The sequence below is a fragment of the Glossina fuscipes genome, unplaced genomic scaffold (assembly GCF_014805625.2).
Source record: "Glossina fuscipes isolate IAEA_lab_2018 unplaced genomic scaffold, Yale_Gfus_2 61, whole genome shotgun sequence".
NCBI lineage: Eukaryota > Metazoa > Arthropoda > Insecta > Diptera > Glossinidae > Glossina > Glossina fuscipes.
Genome location: NW_023998433.1, coordinates 1,598,655 through 1,607,537, shown reverse-complemented (window position 1 = coordinate 1,607,537; position 8,883 = coordinate 1,598,655). Strand labels below are relative to the sequence as shown.

Below are 8,883 nucleotides of genomic sequence, written 5' to 3'. Positions count from 1 at the left end.
TTAATATGCAATGAAATTATTTCAAATCTTTTTAAACATTTACTGGTTAATTATTTCTTTTTTTTTTTTTTTTTAGGGTTACTTAATAATTCATGTATTTTTATCCCTTCTTTCTTCTCTTTTTATTATTTTGCAAAGAAATGTTATTTTGCTGTACCTCACTCTTTTTCTTTACTGGCATATTTAAAAAAAAAATAAATGAAAGAAGATCGAATTTTTGCTTTCTTAAGTTCAAGGATTTTTTGTTGTATTGTTTATTCGCACGTGAGTCGGAGTTGAAATATATATATGTATATATATACATATATATATATATATATATATAAATATTATGTCTATATATGTATATATAAGTGAACATAAATGTACATATATATGTAGAGGCATAAACATTTATATTTATGCATATCTTTATATGGTTATAGTAAGCTGGCTTAGTTAGCCATACTCATACTCACTCATACATACATATATCATGTACACACCATAAAATCCAGTCGTGACGAGCGCAATAAGAAGATTTAAAGGGAGGCGAAATATGGCATAATGTTTTTAATTTTATAACGTTTGGGGAGCAAAGTCAATTATTAGCTTAAGCACGCATCGTTTTTTTGCAGTGAAGGATTGTTATAGTGATTCCCTATTAAAGTCATTTGAAATGTATTTATAATTAATATTTTCGTAAAATAAATTAAAAAAATATCTTAAGAAACGAAATATATCTTGCAGTTGCAATTTGATTTAAAGAACTCTTTTCAAGTAGGAGAAATCAGACACCTTTTTTACTTAAATGGCGAACCTTAACTGCCGAAACTAAAAAGCAATAAGAAAAGGGTTAAGGGTTAAAATAAAATCTAACAAATTGAAGTACCAGTAACATAAGATAAAAAATAATCCATACATAGATATAAAATACGGTCTTTGCAGATAAAATACTATCACTATAGATAAAAAATGCTACCTCTATATATAAAGAATACTGCTTTAATAGATATAATGAAATAAAGAGAATGTTCTCATATTTCACATATTTCCCTTTACGCCTTTTCAGAAGAAATTTTTAAGAGTATTTCGCAAATCAAAAGAAACAAAAAAAAAGAAATTATTGTTATTGATTTTCATATTAAGTCTCTTTCACATCTCTTGACGAATATAAAGAAAACTTTACAGAAATTTGTATGGATTAAAGAGAGCCAATTTTACTCGCGTTCTCTTACTATGTTTCTGACTTGATTTTTACCCCTCTTCGCTACTTTTTCTCGTTAATTTCTGAAATGCTCGAATTTTCTACCAAAAATCAACCTATAAAATAAAATCTATATAAAATATAAGCAAAAGCTTTATATATATTTATATTATAAAAATAATATTTTCGAAATTCGAAATTACTTTTTGAAAGCTTCACATTTGCGTACAAATTGATACACCAATATTCTTTGAACCAAAGACGGTGTACTTTTACTGTAAATTTCTCGACAAAACTTACCCAGTAAATTGTCATTAAAAATTTGATTCGGAAGGGGCAATTTTTTGAACCTTCTGTCATACAACTGTTCCAACGATAATTAGATCTTTATTTGGTAAAAAGATCAAACTTGGAATATTTTATGGTGAAAATGGTACATAATAGTAAATTGCTAAAGAAATCAATCAACCTTCTGAATTTGGACCTCGTAGATTTATTATTTATAATATAAAATTTTTAGTGTAAAATGTAATGAAAAGGTTGGAACAATATTATTAAGTGCATCCATCCGAAAGTTTTGTCTCAAAACTAACCTAAGGTGAGGGTGGCATGGCCAAGTTAATGAAAAACAACTAGTATGATTGGTATCTAAAATTCGCTTAAAGGCCAAACCGCTCGATTTTCTTTTTTTGGTTTCTTGAACCATTTTAATTTTTCAAAATACATCATATAGTTGTAAGTGAAATAGCACGATTGTAATAATAATTTCAACAACTTAGCCACATGTCACATTATGCCTCCGCGCTATTACGTCACATGCATAAGTAAAATAATCATGATTATGTTACAATTATTCTCAGCAATGAGATCGATTTATGCGATCAAAATTGTTAGTAGGCTTCGTTCGATCAATCGAACCTCTAAACAATACGTAAAATGCTATTAAAACCGCGAATATCGGGCGGCAGACTATCTAGGTTTATTTCTCGAATTTATAATCGTTTCCTTACGTCAAACATGACGAGTATGATCTATTAGCGCAATTTACTCAAATTGTGCCAATTTATTCTAAGAAATAATAATTCAAAGATGTTTGAAAAAACGTAGAGTTCAATGATTACATTCTCATCTTATGCACTTTTGAAGAAAGGCTATATAGGGGCCGCGGCGCATCATACATTTTTTTATATATCTATAGTTATTTATATAAGGAGTTTTCAAAACAAGGCGTTATATGAGAAGTGCTCATCTCCAATTGTGTTCGTCCTTCGACCAAAACATGTCGGTACATCAAATTTTATCAAAATATCACAAAGATTTCGGACTGTACGTTGAACAAAAGGAAACAAACAGACAAACTTAAACTCGATTTCTGACGCAATCGGTATAATAAAATTTGGCTATATCCAAAGTCATTCCGAGTGTTGCATACATCTGTACAAATTTAATATACCCTTTTATCATAAATGGGGCAGAGTATAAAAATGTTTATATATGAATAGACTATCAATTATTAACTAGGTATTATTAATTGAAATAAGTTAAAATATTTTTAGATCAATTTGTGTGAATGCACACAGCCTATACGTTATACATTATATTAGTTTGGGGAAAAAGAAATCCATTATTTTTATATGAACTTCAGGACTTTATTTAACATGCTTCGGATTGTCCGATTTGGGTCAAATATGCACCGTTTTGTTGTATGATTTGTTGCCATTTTAAAGGTAACTTCAAAATGCCTCACTCATAGAAGTCCTGGTCTCTATTTGCAAAAAACTCTAGTAGTCGATTTTCACAACCCTCCCTAGATTCCAATTTTTTATCATTAAAGAAATTTTGCAATGCAAGAAAAAGATGATAATCGCTTTGTGCCAAGTCCGGACTGTATGGCGGATGCATTAAAACTTCCCAACCAAGCTCCCGAAGTTTCTGGCGAGTCAATGTAGATGTGCGTGGCCTAGTGTTGTCCTGGTGGAACATGACACCTCTCCTGTTGGCCAATTCTGTTGGCCAATTCTGGCCCTTCCAGTCCCACCAAATGCATAGCAAAACCTTCCTGGCCATTAGTCCTGGTTTGACCACCGTTTGAGGTGCTTCACCGCTCTTGCACCACGATTGTTTTCGCACAGGGTTATCGTATGTGATCCATTTCTCATCTCCAGTCACCATCCGTTTAAGAAATGGGTCTATCTCATTCCGTTTGGCCAAGGCTTCGCAGATGGAAATTCGATCCATCATGTTTTTTTCTGTTAATTGGTGTGGCACCCAAACATCGAGCTTCTTTTTGAATCCAGCTTTGTGTAAATGGTTTAAAACTGTTTTATGGTCGATTTTTAGCTCCTGGGCGATGTTACGACTGCTAACATGCCGGTCAACTTCGATCATTTCTTCGGTTTTATCGACATTTTCGACGACCGGCCTACCTGTGCGAGGTGCATCTTTAACATCAAAAATTCCTGAGCGGAATCTACGAAACCAAAATTGCACATAATTGGCTGTTACAGTATCGGAACCATAAACACCATTCACAATTTTAGCCGCTGGGCTTGCATTTTCGCTTTTGTCAAAGAAAAACTGTAAAATGTACCGAATTTTCTCTTTGTTCACTTCCATTTTTAACACGCTGTAACTCACAACTGAATGCACCAAACAAAAAACAGCAAAAGAATTTTTTTTACTGCGAAATGTACAGTATGTAAATGTACAGTATCGGAAATTGTTTGATCGATACTTTACGAGAAATCTATCAGTGCAGCCATCTACCGAAAAAATAATGGATTTCTTTTTCCCCGAACTAATATTTATTTAATATTTTCTATTCTATAATAAAAACAACCCACAAAAAAAGTGATTGAAAAAGGTAATAAAAAATCACAATAATCTTGGCATAGGCATAGACGATCTCATTCATTTGAAATTTCAGCGTAACTTGCCAAACTTATTTAATAAGGTCTTTCTTCTATCGGGAATTAATTTGAATTTAGTAAAGGTCCTTCGAACAGCGTTCCGCCTACGAAAAGAAGTGCGTCTTCGCCAGCTTTAGTTCTCTAAGTGATGAAAACATTTCATGTTCTCAAATAAGGTAAACGTAAAACAAAAGTCATGGGGCGAATTAACAGCTTGTTCTGTCAATATCCTTAAGAATATCAATTGCAACTGGCTGAATTGTTTCGTTTTAGCAAACGATATGCTTTATTCTTAATTGTTGATCTCGATTTTCAGGTGGAAAAACACGTCAACTCAATGCAACACTTTTATCGAAAATATTCAAAAAAGTCACTTAAGACACTTAAAAATTTCGTAACGAATCGCATATAAAAACACAATCTTATTTTTAAGAATCCTTGTTTTTTGTTATTTATTTTTTTGTGCAAAAAAAACAGTTTTACTCATATATTTTTTACTTCAGCATAGAAATTGAAAAAATGCTTTACATTTATTCGTGTCTTCGTATATTTAATGGGCTGCGAAACATGAGTAGGTTTAGCCATACGTCGAATGCACCAAAAACACTCATTCTGACTAATCGACCTGGAACTAATACGGATAATATTAGGTCGCAATTCTTTGGCAATGTTCTTGCAAGCCAAGTCCGAAATTTTAATGAAAGACCCGTAAGCTTTGCATGCTAATAACGATTTGAATTGGACCAATAGAGTATTAATGTTGTTAAAGAGTATAAGTTGTTGATGCCATTTAAAACTCAAAAGCTTGGCGTCTTTGCTACCTGGGGTGCAAAGATCTATTGACCTAGTTAGTGCAGATATTTACCAAGTTGACTTTTACTTTTAGATCCTCCTGCATAAAAACTGAAAAATATACTTTGTTACAAGTCCTTGAATAAAGAGCTAAAGCATACATTTTAAATACCTATTAATTGCACTGCGGTTGACATATAAAATTTTCACAGTCCTGAAATATTTCATAAAATTCTAAACATTCGCGAAAGCTCGGTATGACCACAGCTATACAAAAAAGAAAAGGTTTAATAATAAAATATAAAAAGATGCTATCGTATGCAAAGCTAGAAGAAAGTACATTATATCATTTTCTGTTGGAATTACCTTAGCACACTCGGTCAAATGGTCTTCAATATTAATTAGACAATAACGAGGATTCTTAAACAAAGATGTGTACATGCTTACAAGCTAAGGAAAAAGTAAACCGTTTATTAATTCGACGAAACACTGCAAAGTGCGTTGCATTGACCTGGAATAAGAAAAGAAAACATAACACATTACGACCAAAAAAAGAGAAAATAAACTCTGCAACACTGCAAAGTGCGTTGCATTTACCTGGAATAAGAAAAGAAAACATAACACATTACTATCAAAAAAAAAAGAAAATAAACTCTAAATATCACAAACTATCTTGGAAAATAATACAACTTGAATAAAACATATCTCAAAGTAGCTCTTATAAAATAAACGATCCCGCACGTTCATTGGATCCTGTGCGTAGAAAACGTAGAACGAAACGTGTTATAGATACATAATTAAAAACTAAAAGATTTTATTTCACATCTGCGCGAGTACGTTCATTGATATTTATATTAAGTACAATGCATTACGTTACGTTTCCAATTGAACTTTAGGCGCTGGAAGTCGTGAAATGACTGCAATCAGTTAACTTTTGGGTGTTTGCTCCGTCCTACAATATTTGCATTGTGATCAAGAAGATCAACCCATAGGTTCAACGCACTGTCAAGTGGATAGATCATTTTCAGATAGCTTTCGTCATAGGTATGATTGGTCATAAGTCTGTAGAGGACTTTAATCTCCCAAGACGAGAAAAGAGAGTCCGGGAGGGATTTAAAGCACACGGGTAAAAATACTTTGTAGAAAAGACGATTCGGTGTTCCTCTTAGGATGTTTATGTATGCCTCAATAAGTTCGCTGGCGATGGTATATCGAATGGAACACAAAACCTCCTTCGGCGGCTATTTCGTAGATATGATTTCATCATCAAATTGAGCTTTACGTGCATAGACGTCAACTTTTTCGTTCAGACAGAAACCGCAATGACCAGGAACCCAGACAGGATGGCAGTGCTCAATGAATGGGTTATTCAGCATGCCATGGATATCATAGACATGTTGAGTTGCAGGGTCTTGCTTTTTAATGCGGAGTGGGGCAGATCTAATGTTCGAGAAAATGACAATCTTTTTGTACCCACCCATTCGATACAGGTAGATTGACTGCCAGTTTAATGGCCAATAATCCAATAAGGGGGAAGGATAGATTATCAAGGATTTTGGCTGTGGAGATCGCGTCAAGGCGATATTTCAAAACAGCAAAATTGGATACTTCTGGAGCTACAGAGCCGTCTGTGGCACATTCGAAGCAATTGTTGCGGTAAAACTGTACCTTCACATTACACAGAACTTTTGCAGGTGATGATGGAATGTTTCCTTCGATAGAGTTGAGCGAAGCTAAGTTGCTGAGATCCATACGACATTGGTTGCCGACAGAGTTCCAGACAGGAAAGCAGTTTAATTATCTGAAAATGTGCCTGAATTTGCGATAACAAAAAATGTAGCTACATGGGCCATTATACACAGCCGCAACTTTGCAAAACAAAGAGGGCCTCAGTGCTTTTAGCTTGATTAGCAGTTAGTAGCAGAGGTCTTTCCTATACTGTTGATACACCAGATATATCTCGCAAAATGTGGGAGGGGGTTGAGGAAGTGAGACTAGAGCATAGCCTCAAATGTCTATTTTCAAAGGACTGCATTTTTTTAGCTAGATAGGCAAGAAGGTTACAGGTAGCAGAGGAAGTGAAAATTAAATTTTCGATTGCACAAGGGACTTGTGTATCAAAAGGGCTTTTCATGGGGGTAAGCCAGCATGTTTAGAAGTAAGTAGCTTGATGACATTAGAGTTTTACGGACAATTTTTGACGGCATCTTCCCGCAACGATTGGCAACGATTGCCAAACGTTAAGCTGGCATTAATGAAAGTTCCAAGAAAAAGGAAGGGCTTGCATTGGTGTACTTTGATGCTACTGATAAAAAGATTAATAGTTTTGTTTGATACCTTTGCAAAATAGATTGCGTTGGTCTTGCTCGGATTAAAACAGAGATTTAGTTTTGCATATTCTTCGAAAAAGAGGCCTGCTTTCAAAAAGAGTGTTTTGACGCCATGGTCAAAGGATACTCTCGCGGAAACCAGTAGAAAGTCATCAGCATATTGGACGAGGTGACTTTTTTCAAACTTATAGCTGGTGCAAATAGGCCGTAAACCGATTGAAGTGTAAGGGGCTTAAGTAGCTACATTGAGGCAAACCACCTTGCATGGCAACTGATTTAAGCCCCAAGATCAGAACGCCGTTCGATAAGAAATTAAAGGAAGGGGAATAATAAACTGCATCAATGTCTTTTCTGTTGTCTTGAGGTTGACACAATCAAAACCTTGACTTATGTCAAGGGACAGCGAAATGGCCTTCCTGTGTGCTCTTCTTTCACTCTTTATTAGCATGGAGAGTTCATTAAAGTACTTGTTGGTCGATTTTTGTTTTTGATATGCGAAAGAACGAGACGATTTTATAATGTGGGCATTAAGGAAGACAACGTGTCTTTCTGTAACCATCAAATTAGTGATTTTAAGTAGCACTGAAATCAGGGCAACCTGTCTGAAGTTATTGATATCATCGTGACTTTTGCCAGGCTTCAGTACCGGAATAATCTTAATGCACCTGCACTCTTCAGGGAAGGTGTTTGTTGTCCAAGATAATAATGGCCTCAAGCAAGGCTAGTCGACTTTGAACAGAAAGGGCTTTAACCATGTCGTGTTTGACGCCGTCGCAAGCGGCAGCAGAGGGTTTCTTTTTCGAATGCAAAACCCTTGAAAAATCGTCATAAGAGAGAGGCGTGATAGTTATGAAGTATATGATTTTTTTGGAGGTCTAGATAATTTTTATTGTCCTGCAGCGTTTGTTCAGATGAGAAAACAAGTAGATCGGGATCTTAACCCTTAATGAAGTTCCAAATATGTTCAAAGTTACCTTCAATGCAGAGTTCATTTATAGTTCGGGCATTGTACCTTCTTTTTGCCTTTCTTACTGCAGCCTTCCACACTTTCTGTGGCTGGACATATTCTTTGAAATTGACAGGGAAGGCATACTTGTTGACTTTTTTTCTGTCAGCGTTAAGTCTGCGGTATAGTGCAGCAAGGTGGAAATTCCACTAAGTTTTGACGAAAAAGAACTGACGTCATAGAAATTCGTGGTTGCTGCTTTAAGTTCGGCTTGGAATGATTGGATTTTGAGCACCAAAGGCCTGCGGACACTGCTATTACGAATATCAAATTTAATGGACAAATGATGGCTGTTAAAGGAAAGATATTTTTCAATACGCCAATTGCAAAAGAAAATTGATGAGTTGGTGAAGATAAGGGCGATTAGCTGAAAAAAAGGAAAGTCAATTCGCGTTATTAAGGCAGCGAAAACTGCTAGAACTCATTGAATTAACAAAATCCTTGTCTCTGCTCGACGTTACTGTTTCCCCATAGAAAGAATGTCTGATATTGAAATGGCCGGCGAGAAAAATATAGCCGTTTCTGTACGATGGGGTCTGCAGATTCTCAGGTATTTGATTTAACCTTGGTTATTTTGCTATAACTCCGTTTCGTAAGGGTCTTATTGGCCTCTTGATGAGTGTTCTTACCATTCTCAGCCGAGGAAACTGAAGGGAGAAC

At 35.0% G+C, this 8,883-nt stretch overlaps 1 long non-coding RNA gene across 1 annotated transcript in view; it reads right to left on the bottom strand.

Annotated features, from left to right (window-relative positions):
- Positions 1–4,638: 4,638 nt before the first annotated feature.
- The window catches only part of LOC119637769, a 4,776-nt gene continuing 531 nt past the window's right edge, over positions 4,639–8,883 (bottom strand). Inside the window, exons 2-4 of the long non-coding RNA XR_005247337.1 lie at positions 5,254–5,398; positions 5,060–5,154; positions 4,639–4,998 (exon numbers count right to left, since the gene is read on the bottom strand). This is a non-coding gene — a long non-coding RNA (uncharacterized LOC119637769). The remainder of the gene's footprint in view (positions 4,999–5,059; positions 5,155–5,253; positions 5,399–8,883) is intronic.